At 45.0% G+C, this 18,509-nt stretch overlaps 2 long non-coding RNA genes across 3 annotated transcripts; both read right to left on the reverse strand.

The window, feature by feature from the left end:
- Window positions 1–1,528: 1,528 nt before the first annotated feature.
- LOC308041895 lies at window positions 1,529–4,493 on the reverse strand. Its single transcript, XR_013922281.1, has 3 exons — window positions 4,128–4,493; window positions 3,399–3,569; window positions 1,529–3,102 (listed from the first exon to the last, which is right to left on the reverse strand). It is a non-coding gene; the product is annotated as an uncharacterized lncRNA (long non-coding RNA).
- A 240-nt stretch (window positions 4,494–4,733) lies between these two features.
- Window positions 4,734–17,210, reverse strand: LOC308042095. Of its 2 annotated transcripts, XR_013922300.1 has the most exons (5): window positions 17,154–17,210; window positions 15,578–15,889; window positions 7,594–7,704; window positions 6,333–6,491; window positions 4,734–5,556 (listed from the first exon to the last, which is right to left on the reverse strand). It is a non-coding gene; the product is annotated as an uncharacterized lncRNA (long non-coding RNA). The 2 variants fall into 2 exon arrangements; XR_013922301.1 differs by having other exon boundaries at window positions 4,734–6,491.
- Window positions 17,211–18,509: the final 1,299 nt, after the last annotated feature.

Below are 18,509 nucleotides of genomic sequence, written 5' to 3' on the forward strand. Positions count from 1 at the left end.
CAAACAAGTTTCTTCTCATCTTTCAGTGGAACCTCCTGTGTTCCAGCTTGATCCCTTTACCCCTTGTCCTATCATTGTTTGCCACCGAGAAGAGCCTGGCTCCATCCTCATGGCACCCACCCTTTATATATTTATAAACATTAATAAGGTCACCCCTCAGTCTCTTCTTCTCCAAACTAAAGAGCCCCAGCTCCCTCAGCCTTTCCTCACACGGGAGATGCTCCACTCCCTGCAGCATCTTTGTTGCCCTGCGCTGGACTCTCTGCAGCAGTTCCCTGTCCTGCTGGAACTGAGGGGCCACAGCTGGACACAAGATTCCAGGTGTGGTCTCCCCAGGGCAGAGCAGAGGGGCAGGAGAACCTCTCTGACCTACTGACCACCCCCTTCTAACCCACCCCAGGTCCCATTGGCTTCCTGGCCACAAGGGCCCAGTGCTGGCTCATGGTTACCCTGCTGTCCCCAGGACCCCCAGCTCCCTTTCCCCTACACTGCTCTCTAATGTGTGATTTCCCAGCCTATACTGGAACCTGGGGTTGTTCCTGCCCAGATTCAAGACTCTACACTTGCCCTTGTTAAATTTCATCAGGTTATTCCCCGCCCAGCTCTCCAGCCTGTCCAGGTCTCTGATGGCAGCACAGCTCCCAGTGTCACCACTGCTCCAGCTTGGTGTCACCAGCAAACTTGCTGACAGTCACTCAATTCCCTCGTCCAAATCGTTAATGAATATATTGAACAATACCGGCCCCAGCACTGCCCCTGAGGCACTGCACTGGATACTGGCCTCCAACTGGACTCCGCACCATTGACTGCCACTCTCTGGCTTCTCTCCTTAAGCCAGTTTGCAACCCACCTCACTACTCTATTGTCCAGACCACCCCTCCTCAGTTCAGCTGTGAGGATGCTGTGGAGACTGTGTCAAAGGCTTTGCTGAAGTCAAGGTGACCACATCCACCGCTCTGCCATCATCCACCCACCTTGTTACATTCTCATAAAAGGCGATGAGGTTGGTCAAGCATGACCCACCCTTGGTGAAGCCATGCTGACTGCCCCTAATGACCCTCTTATCCTTGATGTGCCTTGAGATGGCACCAAGGACAAGCTGCTCCATTACTTTCCCAGGGATGGAGGTGAGGCTGACCGGTCTATAGTTATCTGGGTCCTCCCTCCTGCCCTTTTTGAAGACTGCAGTGACATTTGCTTTCCTCCAGTCCTCGGGCACCTCTCTCGTTTCCCAAGACACGCATTTCTGTGCCGTTTAATTCAAAGCATTAACAAAAAACAAACTCTGAGCTATAAAAGCAAATTATAGATGGGACCACCTCACAAGTGCAACGCAGCCACCTCTGCCCTGCAAAACTGCAGTTAATGCTTCACAGCAACATTACACAACCAGGAAAAGAACCGGCTACCAAGCCACATTCAGGAGTTGACTTTTATTATTTGCAGTTATGAGAACTGTTTTTTAAAATATTTCAGATATTAAATATCATGCATTGTAGGCCATGGAAATTCTCCTTGTCACCTCCACAGAACACTCTGGTCTTTGGCAGCAGCCATCCAGAAGAAAGGGGAGCCTCAGAAATTGAGAAATACAGAGACAATATGTTTGCTTTTCACGTGTATCATTTATGTGTATTGTCATTTACCTTTATGACGCAATTTGCCGGCTCAAGAAAAGGGAGGCTTTCGGATGTAAAAAACGAAACAGCGAAACCAACACACACCTCACAGTTGACTGAATTTTTCAGCAACTGGTGGGCTGGACGACACTTTTCCCAACAGCAGAGCAACCAGCATAAACCAGCTCTCATAACCTAAGAGATTATATTTAAGAAATCTTCCGTTCACTGCCCGTGTCCTGAGCAGACGGTGGTGTCTGCAGCCAGGTAGAAATGGGTTCCTTCCCAGACAGCTGCTCTTTATCAGCTTTATCTGAATGCTCAGATAAAGATGTAGAATGATCACAGACAAACATATCAGAGTTGGGAAGATGCAATCCCCAGTACTTCATCTCCAAACTAAAGCTTTGCTAGCTCGAGGCTATGTTAGAAAGGCCAGATTATATGTTACCCTTTGTTTAACATTAACAGCCTCCCCTATGCTGAGAGGAACGTAACTAAAGACCTTATGCAAGGGATTTTGCTGGCCGAGCTTCTTCCTGCACCGTGTGTCCTCCCACAATCCCATCACACTATCACGCAGCTGCACAGCTGCATCTGCCACCGAAACAATAATCTTTGGCACTTTCAACATGCAAAGAGCAACGCTAAACCCAGCTTACGCAGCCTAAACACACGGTTAATGTTCTCATGGGGAAACAGAGTCCAAAGAAATACGCACTGAGCCACAGCCCCAGGTGTTTCTGGTCTCTGAGCAGCCTGGTACACAGGCCAGAGTTAACACCGTGTTGGGAGCGAGTTCTGCAGGCCTGTGGTTATCCTTTCACACCATCTGCAAACTCAAGTAGGCATTGCGCCACACTGCCTTACATTAAATATTTTTCCACAGCTCTTTAAGGTATAAAACCAGGGCTTGGTTTTGATTAGATTATTCCCAAGCGGAGTTCCATGGGAGTGGATCCCTTTTGTATATACAGAAGGCAGGGAGTCCTATGCACTGCGCTGTGGTTTTCTGTGATAGGTTGAATCCACTGCCCTTTAAGTGGGAAATGCAAACACATTTATTTATTAAACACACTGACTGTGCTGCTCTGGATTGCACCTTCCTGACTCAATCAGTTCTATCTCCATCCTCTCTTCCAACAGAAAATCCCCACAAAGGTGCAGAATTACACGGGCAAATGATTTAAAGAGTGTTCTGAAACCACTAGGGAACATCGGTTTGCAGACAAAGAAGGTTCCCAGTTGTTCCGCTTTTATCTTCAGCATTTACAATAGACACTATTCTCTTTTCTGCTGCTCAGTTCCATATGGATGCACAGATTCCTCCTCAAAAGTATCCAGCCACAATACAGTAGCGTTGGGGGCAGAATTTGCTGGAAAAATGCCATCTGTATTTGCAGAGCTCCATAAACGAAGATATGGTCAATCTGATACGCTGCGGGGTCAACTCTTCCTTTCTTTAGTGTTCACTTTTCAGCAACTGAAATCACAAGGCACGAAGTCAATAGATATTTAAGCTATTTAAATAGCACCAAGGATAAAGGTCATGGGTCTGATGTGATTTATCTTCACAGAAACCCACCCAAATCTTGGAAACCGCTGCCTTGGAGATAGGAGATTCTGGGGGTTGTATAGATAAGAGGCTGGTATATTCAAACTAGAGATAGCTTTTCCCAGAGTGTATTTGAATAGCTTAGAGCAAGGCCTTAGGTTAAAAAAACATACAAACAAACAAAAAAAAAACCATAAAAAGCAAATGAACCCAGAAAAACCCACCCAGGAGATATACCCATGAAGATGTGGAGGGTTGCAGTGTTTTCCCAGCAAAGGAAACCAGCAGCCAGGTCTCCCATCACCGCTGCCTCGGGGCTCAGTGCTGTTTTCAGTCAAGCTCCTCACTTCTAAGGGAAAAATCATCCTTCTGTGCCCCGGTAGTTTGTCCCTGGCCTAAAAAGGAGGTTAGACAGCTTACCCCTTTGCAAATCGAGTGAACCAGGGGGAAAAAATAATCAAAGCACCAAAAATCTTCTGAGAAAGCAGTAAATCTGTTCACTTAGTCAAAGGTCAGTCGAACATGAGGACGGCTGCCAGGGAGCAAAGTGCAGGGAAAACCTGCGCTCAGGAAAGCAGTTCCCAAAGCAGCAGCAGGAAGAGGATACACCAGCACCACCACATGCGAACACGGCAGCCCATAACTCCAGAAATAATGAAACAAGTAGAGAAATCAGACAAACCTACGAGAAGGCCAGTACCTCCCTGCGCACATTACGACCGTGCGTACGACTTCAAGAAGTTTTGACCAGCAGTCCTGTGAATTCTGCTGCAAAAAGTCTCATTTTTGTCTCCAATTTACTGTGTGAAACAGAGCTCCAGCTTGTGTAACAGATAGCAATAGCGCAATTAAACAATTCCACCTGAGGCCAACTCTGTTCAGCAGCCAGAGGAGAGGAAGAGCGCTAATTAAAACCATGCTGTCTCAAATCAGAAGTGGTTAGTGGCACATACCAGATAGAACGTAGCATCTGTCACAGGTGACTGACCTCAAAACAGAGGAGGGAGCAGGGGGGGTGAATGCACCTACAACAAAACACAAGCTGAAGGAAAAAAGTGATTTAAGGGCTCCTAGAAGTGTTGGTATTCACGCTTGGGTGAAAAGAACAGCAGACGCGGAGTTCGAGAAGATACTAAGGGCATGTTCATGCAATCCTGGCACAGAAAAACCTGCTGATGTAATTGGGAGTTTTGCCTGTTTTCTTTGAGATCAGTGTCTCAGTAATTTATTAGGTTCTCTTAACCAGTCAGTCCAGATAGGAAGGATTTCAGGTTAATTAACTACAGGCTTAAACGTGCAAAGGGGCATTTTGCACCACGCAGACCACCCCACACCGTGCAGGGGGGAGCTGGAGGCATCTTCTGAGAACAAGCACGGGGAACATCACCGCTCCATTTTGGAGTCTCCCCTGCACTGCCCAGATCTCCGCAGACTGCGGCAACTATCGCTTCTGCTTCTACAGCAGTCAGAAAGCTCTTGAATCATTAACATGGGAATATCAGCATTGCTGTTACTCCCAGACATTTCTTTCTTCACTTTCCAATGTTTTCTCGGTGCTATCTGTCATTACCTTGTTTTCTCATTTTCCTTTTCATTAAGGATTATTATTCAAGGGAGGAAACGGAGCACAGTCTGAGAATCCATTCAGCATGAATGGACAGAGACGCATGGTCTAGTGGCTGTGATGAGCAGCCAGGCTGTTGGGAAGGCTCAGCCTGACAGGCTCCCTCTTGGGTGTTGTACAAGTCACTTCAGGTCAAATACTCTTCCATTCCCTTCGTCCTCCCCTTAGACAACTCACTGTGGTTGATATCCAGCCACGCTGCATCTTGGGGCGCTGGGTGAAGGAGGAATCCCCAGCGATGGATGGTGTGTCCGCACCCCCAGAGCATCCCCACCTTCCCATCACGTTGCAAAATCTCTGCGCACACACAGCACGGAGCAGCAACGCTGCTTTCAGTCTGCTTCGGCTCTCCAGCTGGTTAGAGTAATCCCCACTTGCTTAACAATAGAGTTGGGAAAAATACAATAATTCACTTTAGCATTAATGTGCTTGTGGTTTGGGGTTTTTTTTGTTGTTTGTTTGGTTTTTTTTTTTTTTACCACAGAGAAAAGCAGAACCAGACGCAGTAGATCCTTCTCGGGAAATGAGCTAGTTAACATTCAGTTATGTGAAATTTAGTCTCATTCCTGGGGCATCATTTGTCGGGTGCATGGACCTATAGCTAATTTATCCCTCATTTTTCCTGTAAGAAACATGAGCACTGCTGGTGAATTTAGAGAGCCACAAAGTCACGGCTGTCCCTCTGGAAGCTTCAGATTAATGCAAGATAAAGTCAGACTTGGGTTCCCTGCTGCATTCCTGTGACATACCACGGATACCTGAACGAGAACAGCAAGGTAAATTTAATTCTGTGAAAGGTACAAGATTCACAATAAATTCCTATCTTTTATACGCAAGCTGGTACATTTTCAGAGCAACAAGGGTGAAGGAATTTTCTTAGTAGGGTCAATAGATCGTGTATGGATTAGAATGAATTAGCACAAGACTTTGGTTGCCTGTTTCCCCCCAACAGATTCCAACTTGAGCCATTGCTGCACTTTCCCAGGTGAAAAGAAAAAACAAACACCACTCCATCCTTCAAAGTTTCTCCAGCAGTCAGCTTTCTTTGTCCAAATTCTCATTACAAGGATCCTGAGCAAACTGAGGGTTGGATCACAATTTCAAAACGTGGCAAACATCAGCACTGTCACAAAACAGCCCCAAACAAAAGCACAGCGCAATACCCACGTGCCCTCCCAGCCTTATTCCTCCTTCAGCTTCTCACCGATGCCACACGGCCTCTCCCATACATCCCAGCAGAAGCGTTTGTTTGAATGGATCCGCGCTCAGAACTAACCAAGGAAAGAAAGGGAAGGTTCGCAAACCTCAATCCAAGGCACTAAAAAGCCATACAAACCTTCTGGCCAGGCTCAAGTACATAGTATTTCAGTAAGCGTCAGCTGTAAAATGTTAATGAAAATAACTCTCAAAGCAGAGTCACGTGAAACTCCCTGATCTGAAGCGCTACATAACCAAAGCTGTATTGAGAAGTGAAACACGGGGACTTTTGAAAACATACTATTTCCCACTCTTCCAAAAAAGTAAGCAGAATCACCTGTGTCGTCTTCATGGACAAAGGCGGAATCCTACTCACCACCACCCTTGGTGCTGGTTGAGAGGAGGCGGTTCGGGTCCGAGTTCAGAGGGCACCGGCTGTTTGGCACTCACTCACCCCCAGGCACCGAGCAGAATGTGATTTACTTTGCTTTCCGAGCTGAATGAACGGCCACAGAGAAAGGCATCATTAGCGCGTGCTAAAAATACCCCAACACAGGGCGGGCACAGAGGAGTTGGTGCACTGTAAATCCATATCCCAACATATTGCACACTCACTTTCCTGTACAGACAAGCGCTTAGACTAATAGGCACCTGGGAGTCTTCAAGTCTGAGAGCCCAATAAATAAAAAGGCTATTTTATTTTTTTTATTGGTGCTCTGGAACCAAGCTCTGATGTCCCCACTCAGACAATGCTTCCATTGAAACCAAGCCTTGGTCTACTATTAAATACCTTTTCTTTTACAGCTGTGAGCTTTCCAGGTTAGAGGATAGGGATTTCATATCAAGCCAAATCACAAGGCTCAGTCCAAGGGGGACTGTGCAGACATTTATTTTGATTTTGTATAGATATATAGATCCTGCTGGATTCAACAGACTTGCACTGATGCCTAGTGAAGTAACTCTCCTCCGCATGTCTACCAATTCCCAACTCAGATAAAAAACAAGGATCAAAACTCAAATTTAATCTCATTAAAAAAAAAAAGTTCAAGATTCAGATTTGTTTGGGACAAAGTCGAGCACCACTAAGCAGTTTGAAACCATTACCACAGCTTTCAGCTCTGCCTTCCCAAGCTTTAGAAGTTATGGACCCTCAGAACACACAATGGTGCGTGTTGGAAGGCTCGCATAGCTCTGACCCCCCAGTAACTCTGAGCTGCCCCCACCGCCGCAATGTCCCACAGCAGCAGACCGGGCTGGAGCAGAGCCCACCGGGGGTGAAGGGAACACTGTCAGGAGCTGTTGGCGACCCCACGGAGCCGGTGGGCAGCGACAGCAGCGGGGAGCCCTAGGCTAACAACACCGGCTTGTGTGCTCCGCCTGAGACCCCCTGCCCGGACGCTGCCCCCGGAGCCCCTCTCCCCAGCCAGCACCCGAACGAAACAATCACTGCCGGACACGCTATTTTAACTTCCCTCCTGCTACGCTTTCTGCTTCTCTGGAACGATGGGTCAGTGACAACCATTTTCCTCCTAGGCAGCTCACTCACAGTGGTGTTCAGGGAAAGTTTGACAGTTTTATCTTCTTTCTGAGCTACTTACAGATGTGGCTCCGTTGGATTTGGTTGGAATGAAGCGCAGACATCAGGGCTTGGTGTGTCACCTGCATTTCTTATCTTGCGGTAGACAATTCAATCAATTATACTTTTTTGTCTAGGCACAAGAACAAGACAAAAACGCTGATCAGCATTTCACAGGACTGTTTCTCCACCGCTAGCAGGCCATTTAACATCTGATAGACCATATAAAAAGGTCTTCCCAGGAGCTTGGAGTGTTTGGATTGTTCTTTTTATAGTGCAGAAGGTCATTAATGAGCAAGCGAAAGCAGCGTGGAAATAGCCAGACAAGTCTTGTTGAGTTAATAAGAAACCGTCATTCTGCTTCAGTACTTTCTCATTAAGCCCAGCAACGTTCACGTCTGAAGAGAGTGACGGTACAAATCTATTTTAATGCTCAATTTAATTCCCCAAGTCTTGAGCCAGAGCAAGCTTACCCCTCATTTCTTTTTCCTCCATCGCTTTTTCAGTTCAGCAATTTCTAAGGTAAATATATATATATTCTTTTTACAGATGCAGTTCAAAAGCTGAAATGCAGATTTAAGAAAGAGCTAGATAGACCTTGATTTTTCTGAACAGAAAACCAGTCACACCAAACCAAACTTTGTCCTCCTGCTCTTATAAAATAGTCTACAAAGCTACTCACCACTATTTTGCTTGTGTTTGCTTGTGTTGCTGTCTTACAACAGCTTGGTCGTTATGTGTAAGTCTCACACGTTAATTAATTTCCCATTGCTCAAATAGGAGCAAGGCACCGACACCACCTTTGACTGAGTCTTAAGTATCAGGAGTCTGCCACGCAACATTAACAATTAATCCAGAAAGCCACTTCTTGCTAAGAACTACATTTCAAGAAAAGCTTTATTAACTCTTTACCTACTCTCCTATACCCCACCTGGTTTCTGGTGCTTCTGAGTAGAATCTTAGCCGAGTTCACCTGCTTTTGTTCTTGCCAGGTGTCCTCCCACAGAGGATCAGTTGCCTGATTTCAGAGCTGCTCTTGCCAGATCCAAGCGCTTTCTCTTCAGCAGTTTTTACTGCTGTGCTGACTGTTCCAAGCGACTGACTCAGTAGCAGCTCAGCCTCCCAAGGAAACGCATCTCCCATGCCTAAGCTTATGCAACACTGACCTTCGCGTCACACCGAGGTTCCCCTCGGCTTTGCCCCACAATTCATTTAAGATCTAGGGTAAGACCTGACATCCTTCCTGGCCAGCTGCTGATGTTTGGTCGCTGCAGGGTCAGTCTCTACATCCCATCGCCCCAAACCACACACAAAAGGCCACGCTGGCACTGATGCGACATTCGGTAACTTAGGCCTAACTTCAGACGCACGGAAGTCCAAGGGGGAAGGAAAAGATTAGAGCAAAGTTTGACAAAGGAAACGATGGAAAAGAGCCACATGTTCCCTTTTGTACTTTACGTGTACAAAACCTTCACGTGTGTATAAGGCCAGAACTGCCAACACTGAACAATCTCTGTTCTCTCCCGCTGGTTTTAACACTAAAGAAAACAGTGCAGTGCATTAGTGAGGGAGTTTCATTCTCTTATCTGTTATTCTCCAGCATTTGTCAGCTAAACCTCTTAACTCTCCCGGCTACCCATCGCTCCCACCAGGGAAGATCCTAAAGCGCACCTTTTCACACAGCATGGGTTTCATCTCGGAGTTGATTGCTCTTTTCTGAACTCCACACATACAGAATTTCTTGTTAGTGGGCCCGTAAGGACTGTACATCCCAGCTCTGAAAACTCCCTCTGGAGCTGTTTCCACAGAGCTCATTTTTATGTTAGGTTCCCCCTGCCTTTTCTTCTCCTTACAACAACCTCCAACAAGTCTCTAGGCTCTTCAAGGCAAGTGCTACTGCGGCACAGCCACTGTGGTAAGGAGCTGACGTTGCCCAAATCTCAAATCATTCGGGTCACGCAGGGGTGAAAAGCAGTTAAGGGGCTGAAAAAGAGGTGAGAAAGATAAGATGCATACCAAAACCACTGCAGGATTCCAGTCATGTAAATAAATTGTTTTCATTATCGGCCATACTGTTTGGTGGGATGCTTCGAAACCCACTGATGTGAGATAACTTGAAGTTACTGTAATTCCAGGAGTGCTTCCCACCATCATTCACTGTGGCAGAGACACTGCAGAGACTGTTCCCCTCCCAGCTCCACATTTGCCAGCTGAGCCCCACTAACTTTCGCACTGCTAGTACATACCAGTAAGGGATCGCTTTACGGTCAAAAATGACTTATTTAAACTGCATTTTTCTGATGAGGGAGAAGGGGCAGCAAGGCTACAAAAATAACATAGCTGCTAAGAACAATAGGAGAAACGTCCCAAGCAGCCAGCACAAATCTTTGATGCTGTTTCTTATTCTGTCTACAGATGGGCAGCCCTGTGCCATAAAGTCGCTTAAATTTACTACGATATGAAATAAGAAGAAATAAGCCTGTAAAAATATTAGTGAGAATTCACACAAGAGGATTAAATAGAAATGTAAAAAAAAAAAAGCAACCTAACATAGTCTCAGGAAGCTTCCATTTTTTGTGTTGTGGTTGCCGTTGGAAAAAGCAGATTCATGTTTTTAAAGATTTCTCTCCATTTTGATATTTTTATTACATAGCCTACATCATACGGCTTTGGATTTCCTTAGCATATAGTGCTGATTCTGGATACTTGAGGTAAACCCCCTGAAGTCAGTGTTTCCTGTTTAAAGAAGGAACTCGTCTTGGCAAAAGGCAGTTTCCTTGCCTTCCACCTCACTTCAGCTTCTACTGACAACCACAAGATGTGTCAGCAGAACTCCGATTTTTCAGGCTGCCGTCACTGCCTCCTCCTTGCTGCCTCATCAGGGCTGGCCCCGTGTTGTACAGGGCTCTACCTGCCAGTATCTCACACAACCTGATACCTGACTCCTTCCTCAATTACAATTAAGTCAATATAATCAGCCAGCATGGGAGAACTATGCAGGCGTTGCCTCCTTTCTGGAGACAGAAAGATATGGGAGTTTTTCTCCCCCAGGCAAGAAATGAAAAGTGCGAGATGTGATTTGCGATGAAATTTAGCGCCATGCAAAACTTGCCTGGTTTCAGATTTCATTACCCCCACAGTCGAAAGATTTGGCAAAGTAAGAGACACATAACATGAAGAATTGAGGAAGTTTCCAGCAAGCAGCAAGGTGAGAAGCTGCAGCTTCTGTCAAGTCTTCTGTTGAGATTTGTTCAAGCTCTGAAGTCCTAAGAGACTTTGCTCCTGGGGCAAGAAGCTGCCGAGCAACTACACACGACACACTCCGACAGCGCTGACAGTGTTCTCAGGCTCAACAGCGGCTAACGACATTGGGAGCAGCAGTTCATGCTGTTCCTTTGAATCTGATCCCCACCACATCCGACCGCAGATCCCAGACCCACAGCTACATATTGAGCAGGAATTCGCATCTCCCTCAGCCTTTCGCCAGCCAACAGCACATGAGACTATTGCCTCTCTATAAACGCTTCCGAGACAAGCTCTGCACATGATCTGTGTAATCATTAAAGGCTGAAAAGAAGAAAAGCAGAAGATTCAAGCCTTTAACTCTTAGGTGATCCTTGTGCAACTTTGCCCAGGTGTTGGTGGGGTGGGGGGAAGGCATTAGGAAGGAAAGATCCTTCTCCACAGGAGCTCTTTTATCTGCTTAAAAATTTAGGCGAGCTTTTCCAGCAGCAGCTTGAGCATTGTGCCCTGACAGCAAACTGAACCATCCAATGGCTTTCCACCCATCCCTGAAGCAAGGGCTCTCTCTGCTGGTACCTCCACATGCCACAGCGTGTTATTATTAATTTACCTAACAGTTGAAGCCCCATAATTGATGGCGCCAAAACGTTGTTCGAGCAACTTCAGTCTCAAAGGTCACCTGCAAACTTTTATTTCAGTTTAAAAACCAATCCCTTAACTATCGATGCATGACACAAGGTTTCAGGAGACCTTTTACCCATCTTGTCTTTGGAAGGCTCAATCCTGGATCAAAGATTTGGTAGCACATCTGAACCTCAAGCCTTCAGTTCTCAAATAGCACCAGGAAATCACCCCCAAGCCCTACTATTGTTACCTCTGCCTCTAGAAAGTCATTAACCTTAAACCTAAGTTTGGAGAGTTATTTTGTTTGAGTTTTGTTTCTTTGTGGTTCTGTTTGTTTTTGTCCCTCAATTCCCAACTAATTTGAGCATGCAACCACTATCTCTTATTTAATCCTTATTAAGACACATTAAATTAACTCTTTTTACCACCTTATCCATTGAGAAAGAATACATTCGATAGGAGAAACTGAAATCCAGAACTCAAGCCAGAAGAGACTACAACATCAAGTTCCAAATTTCCTTTGGGGGTGAGGGAGTTAAACCCAATCACCGTTTTCCTTTTCCAACACCAAATTTAGGATTAAAACTGTTCTCTCATCCTATGGTTTGGCTACTTATTTACTGAGACCAACAGCACTGAACCACAGCTGCAGCACAGATGTTCAGTGAGGAACAAATCTGAGCCTGGCCTAACCTCATCGAGGGCTGATTTTCACTTTTACAGATCCAAACCACCAGAAAACCTGCATGCAGTATTACACAAAAGGAAACCTGCTCTGACCATACAAACTTCGCCAAAGAGGTGTAAGTTTCTACAGAAACAGCAGGCTTTTAAATGTTAGCTTTCCCTTCTGAAAACAAGAGTCAGCCTAGGTTTGCACTTCCTCTGCTTCTATTTCAGTCGGCATCTCAATTGTCGTCTAACACGGTGAAGCATCAGAGTGGAATTTCTCAGCAAGGGTTCCCCAACAACAGATGCCTCCTAGGCCCATATTCATAGCGGGAAAGGACAGCCATTGCCTCCTATTTATACAGAGACAGATCCCCCGCCAAAGTTCGCCAATTAAAACATTTCACCGCTACAGCATCTCAAGTGCTTTTTAGGGCGCTTGGATGAGGCCCCTTAAAACTAGGACTGAGAAATAAAAGGTGTAAGGTGTAAGTCAATTTGTTCGAGTTGGACACATAACCGCAGAGTCCAGTCTAGACAGACTCTAGGGGAAAACTAACAAGTTCTACAGAAAACGCGTACCAGAAAAAAGCTGTATGGTGAAACCAGTGAAAACCTCAATATAGTTGAGTTCTGCTGCTTTTGTGCTACTTAGGTGACACAAGACAACTATAAATTAGCCTTAAACAGAGAGTTAAGCCAGGTTTATGACTCATCTGCATAGTGATGTGATGCTAAGTACCAGGGATTCTGGAAACACAAGGAGAAAACATAGACAGATTGTTCTTTACAACTCTATATAGGCCTGGAAAGGTCTCTCAGCACTAATTTACAGTAGGTGCCCAAGGAGAGGGTCCTCAGTGGATCTTATACCAAATGACCTCAAAGCAGAGTCAGTTTTTAGATCAAAATGAAAATAAAACATCCAACTAGGACTAAGAAAGATTTTTTTTTGCCTTCTTTCTCATCCTAGTGACTAAAATAAGATGTTTTATACAGAACTTGTGCTAAACTGTAATAGTTGCTACATTCCATGCTCAGATTGAACATTGGTCATTTTTTTTCCCAGTTCTCTGATATGGTGGCAAGAAGAGCCACGTGCCATGATAGCACTGACTCCTTTATACAAAACCCTTACATTCAGGTCCCCCTTCTCAGAGTCAACTGCCTCCTCCAGACCAACATTCCCTAAGACAAGAACAAAGCAAAGCCTTTCATTGTTCTTTAAATTATGCTATTGATTTACAAATGCGCCTCTTAGGAAATACATTCCAAACAGGACTTCACAGAACTTACTCATCAAAATGTGAAGTGTTGTTATTTGTAGCTTGGTCTTCAGAAAAACTGAGCACTTGCTGCTGCTGCTAAAGTCATGGGAAGCTATGGATTCACATAACTGATGGATTCACATAATTGATGGATTCACATAATTGATGGATTCACATAATTGATGGATTCACATAATTGATGGATTCACAGCCTGCCCATCTCATCACGGTGACCCCCTGGCTGACAGATGAGCTACCAGACCTTAGGCTTTTTAGACTTCACCTGTTTCCTAAAGCGTCCATTCCTCTGGGACCAGATGAAAGCCCCGTGCCTGCTCCCTCACGTACTACAACTTCAAAACATTTAGAAAAAATACAGAGGAAAAGATGAATTTGGCAGAGGTTCGGAGAACACAGCTGAAAATAGCAACATTTGGCGACACTAAATACACAGAAGTTAATGTAAGAGTAATGAGATATCACACAGGTGAGTACCTACTACACACTAAAATGTTTATCGTATAGAGAAAACAGGCACTGTGACAGGAAGAGTCCCACATAAGTCAAATCTAATTTGCTAAGTACATAACACATCTCTTTCAAGCGTTTTAAATCCCAGTTAATAACAGATAAATCATCACTCAAAGAATGTCAACTTTAAGCGCAGTATTAATTATATTCCTGTTCGGATTCCTCCTGGAAAATAGCAAGATGATTAATCCGCACAGCAAACAGGGTAGAGAAGGCAGAACAGCAGCAGCTACAAGCGGAGAAGAGGAAGGAACAAGAACAGAAATGGAAAAAGAAAGAGCAGCGGAACAAATGGAAAAAGCAAAGGCAGATCTGGAAAAGGAACAACAGGAGCACAGAGGAGCTGTAGTGAGCAAGGATAAAGTTCTCCTTTGAGAAGGGAACATTTCAGTGCAACCATGAGATGGAACAACAGCAGTCTTTGCTTTGGCTTTTGTCAGTATACATCCAAACCCATCAATGCTACAGTGTGAGTAACACACACACACATATAAATACATAAAACAGAGCATCTTCTAATAGAATAGAAGACTAATAAGATGTAAGAGTGTGAAGGAGCCAGCAAACAGATCCAGCACCCCCAACCAAATTCCAAACTAGAGGATAACTTCGCAGTCCTTTTCATCTGAAACATGCACATCAAGTCCTGTCTTTTGGCAGCATATTAGATTTTTTTGAAGTTTAGTATTGTGTGTATGTCTACTAATTTAACTTCTAAAAAACACTATCATCATCCATTTATCCTTGCTCTGAATTCTGAGTCTGTCCTATAATAACAATTTTCCAAGTCATAAATGAAAAAATCGGTATTGACAGTGAACCAGTCATTAAACAAATTCAGTTTTTCAACCAATTGTACCTATCTATATAGTGAGTTAAGGAAGATTATACTTGATATCCCACACTTCCCATACAGCACCAAAACTACTACTGAGCATTTTCCCTGACAAAAACCTCAGCGTGTTATAAAGACATCACATAGCAATGTTATTTCTTAACGATACAGGTATTTGATACTAAAAAAAAATGCGGAAAGAGCACTTAGACTCTTTACATCTGCTAAGGCAGCTTTACGGAAACAAAACAACAAAACCCCAAACAAACCCACAGCAACAAACCACAAACCAAACACAAACACAAGGCAGAGCCCTGGGAAAACCTCTCAGTTCTCTAATGTAATATAATGGTCTATTTCTGTTCACCTTCTGAAATGTTCTGCATCCACAGACCAATACATTCCCACACCCACCAAGCTTTGCTTCCACGCTGTAATTTGTCATTAAGAACGGTATTTACTGGGGGACCAGCGACCTCCCCGGGCGATTTTGGAGACCTGCAGCCTACCTAGAAATGACACCACCTGGGAGGGAATCCCATTGTCACTGGCACCTCTAAGAACCAGGTTTATACAAGTAGCATCTTTTAATTGGCTGAAACGAAAGGACGAATCTGATTTATGAGGCATTTTTCGAGATTAGTGCCGTGCCATGCCCTGCTTAACTTTATTTCAAGAAAAGCAAATAGGCACTCAAGTCGGATTGCTTGACAGAGAACCCCAAGTTATTTTGGAAATTCTCAGTGAAGCAGAAAACATTTAGTTTTATTGCCCTTAACTTCCCATTCCCAAAACAAGAAGCGTATTCCTCCTCCTCATGAGCCCCCTTGACTTACTTTCACACTCCGCACTCTCCGCATGAATCCTTCTGCAAAATAGGCCATCGTGACCAGCGTTCTGGTGACAACCGAAGCCCAGCCAGGGCTCTCCATCGCCTCCTGCTCGTTGCATAGCCCGGGTTCCTGTCCTGGGTTTGGGCTCTTTGTTCCAGCTCCTGTTCTCTGAACTTTCCTGCTGTTCCTCTGCTTCCTCCAGCGCTTGTCTCCACGTATTTGTTTCATGAAAACCACGTACCTATAAATCCCGCAGTCCTCGTGTTCCACTCAAAATCAGACACGCAAAAATTAGACAGTCCAGGTTCTCACCTCCTAACAGACAGTACAAAGGAGACAGATGGGGTTTTTTAAATACTAATTTGCAGAACCAACTAGATATATGTGAAGTATCACCAACCAACACCTGTTCTCTCTTTATTCTCATTTCTCTGCCCTTCACTTTGGCAATCTGCTTAGCTCCTCAGGCTAGAACCTGCTCTTCTTCTGGCAAGGCTGTTCCACAAACCCAAGGTTGCTATAGCAATTAATAATAATTTATGTTTTAACAGAAACAGCAACTAGAAGAGCAGAGGCAACAGGAGGAGGAGGAGGCAGCGAAGAAGTCACAATTAGAGAAAGTAGCACAAGAAGGTATTTGGCAGCAGCAGGAGGGTTTATCACAGAAAGCTTCTGCAGTTCCAGAAAAGGCAGCTGGAGGAGCAGGTCACCAGAAAGGCTGACACTGGCGTCAGCTGCAGGTAACGCATCGGGATGGACCATTGCTGGTACACATAGACATTTCTGGTACACATAGACTTGGCCTATGTTCTCGTTCTCGTTACACATCTTCTCTGACAGCCCAAGTCCCAGTAGCTACACATTTGAGGAAACAAAACCAAACCACTCTACTTCTAACAAATAGTTGCAGAGAAAGGCTTGAAAACCTCAATGCCAAGCACATTAAAAAAAAAAAAACAAAACAGTTGCAATTTAACACAAACACGTGTTTGAGACAATATTAAACGCTTGCAATGTCAGTATTATAAATGTATTTTCTTTCTATTTGTAATTGATTAAAAACCCCACATTTCCTAAAGAGGAAGTATGTGAGCAACTAATAGCTGTTGGTGATCTGTTCCTAAGAGGCTGAACAACACAGGCAGCGCGAAGGGGCCGTGTGGTTAGAGCAGGAACGCCAGCAGCCCAGGCAGACGGCACAACGCCTGCAATAGGAAGGAGAACGCGGGAGGAGACGAGGCACGAGGCTGAGGAGCAAATGGAGGCAGAGGGAGATGCTCGACCAGCTCCAGAGAAGCCAAAACACACAGTTTTTAACCAGGTATGTAGCTATTAATCACAAAGTGAAGTTATTTTTTCCTCCGTAATCATAATAACAAAACTTTACACCTAGAGCCAGTCTATACAGAAACCCTTTGTAGCCAGGAGTTCTGTCGGTGCAGTTTACACTGCAGAGCAGCATCGGTCCCTCAGGAGTTGAGCTGCCTTCAATTCCAACTCCAAGCCACAATGCAGTTCTTCTGCTATTTAACCAGCCTTGCAATGTTTCCCCAAATTCCATCAGCAACTCACATCTTACCTGCACTCTTTAGCTGGTTTAGAGCATCTAAGGTCCATTTGCACTACGGAATCCAAGGTTCCAACCTGATCCAGAAGCAGAACAGCATTTTTTGGGATGGGTGCTGTGTCATTCACTAACCTATGTTCCCATACACCCTGCTGCTAGCAAGTGAAGGCACCCGTGTTTCATCAGCCAGGAGAAATGAAGCCAGACAGACCCCTTGAGGTGCCAGAACACAGATTCTTCAGTCCATTTTGCATTAAGAGAGAAAACAATGGATTTATGTCACCTTCTATCAGTTTACAGAAGGTACAAAGGCCTCAGTGCTGACTTGAAGAGGAATCCCACAAACTGGTAAATTGCAGTAAGTGTGCTACTGTTTCAGGTTTCAGACTCAACAATGAGACGAGAGAGACTAGATCAAGATAGGAACTTTTCTTCTTTGTAAATCACATTTACCTTATTTTCTGCTTCTGTGATATTATCTAAGGTAAGAAAGCGGAACACTTGTAGATTCAATTCGTACTGTAAAAATTGCTTTCTCCACAAGAACTGCAGTCTCTGAATTGAAGCAGAACTTCAATTAATCAAATACACATTAAGTACAGGTTACCAAACCAAAACTAGTTTACACTACATCCAACTTGCACAATTCCTACCATTCTCTGTATGGTGCCTCAGAAGCTGATATTCTCGTTTAAGAAAATTTACCTGAACAGCAATAATTCAGAAGTGCATACAGAAGGTGTGCAGGTCAGCACAGATATTTTAGTGTTGTATTCTTAAAAGTAACTCCCAATCTAAAGTAGGAAAAGCTGGTAACTAGTATAGAGCTGTAGTGCTTCTAAAAGTGTAGAGTCTTGAATCTGGGCAGGAACAACCCCAGGTTCCAGTGTAAGTTGGGGAATGAGCTATTAGAGAGCAGCGTAGGGGAAAGGGAGCTGGGGGTGCTGGGGACAGCAGGGTGACCATGAGCCAGCACTGGGCCCTTGTGGCCAGGAAGCCAATGGGACCTGGGGTGGGTTAGAAGGGGGTGGTCAGTAGGTCAGAGAGGTTCTCCTGCCCCTCTGCTCTGCCCTGGGGAGACCACACCTGGAATCTTGTGTCCAGCTGTGGCCCCTCAGTTCCAGCACGACAGGGAACTGCTGCAGAGAGTCCAGCGCAGCCACCAAGATGCTGCAGGGAGTGGAGCATCTCCCGTGTGAGGAAAGGCTGAGGGAGCTGGGGCTCTGGAGCTGGACAAGAGGACACTGAGGGGGGACTCATTCCTGGGGATCAATATGGAAAGGGGCAGTGTCAGGAGGATGGAGCCAGGCTCTGCTGGTGACAACCAGGGACAGGACAAGGGGCAATGGGTTCAAACTGGAACACAGG

Source organism: Nesoenas mayeri (assembly GCF_963082525.1).
Source record: "Nesoenas mayeri genome assembly, chromosome: 6".
Classification (NCBI taxonomy): Eukaryota; Metazoa; Chordata; class Aves; order Columbiformes; family Columbidae; genus Nesoenas; species Nesoenas mayeri.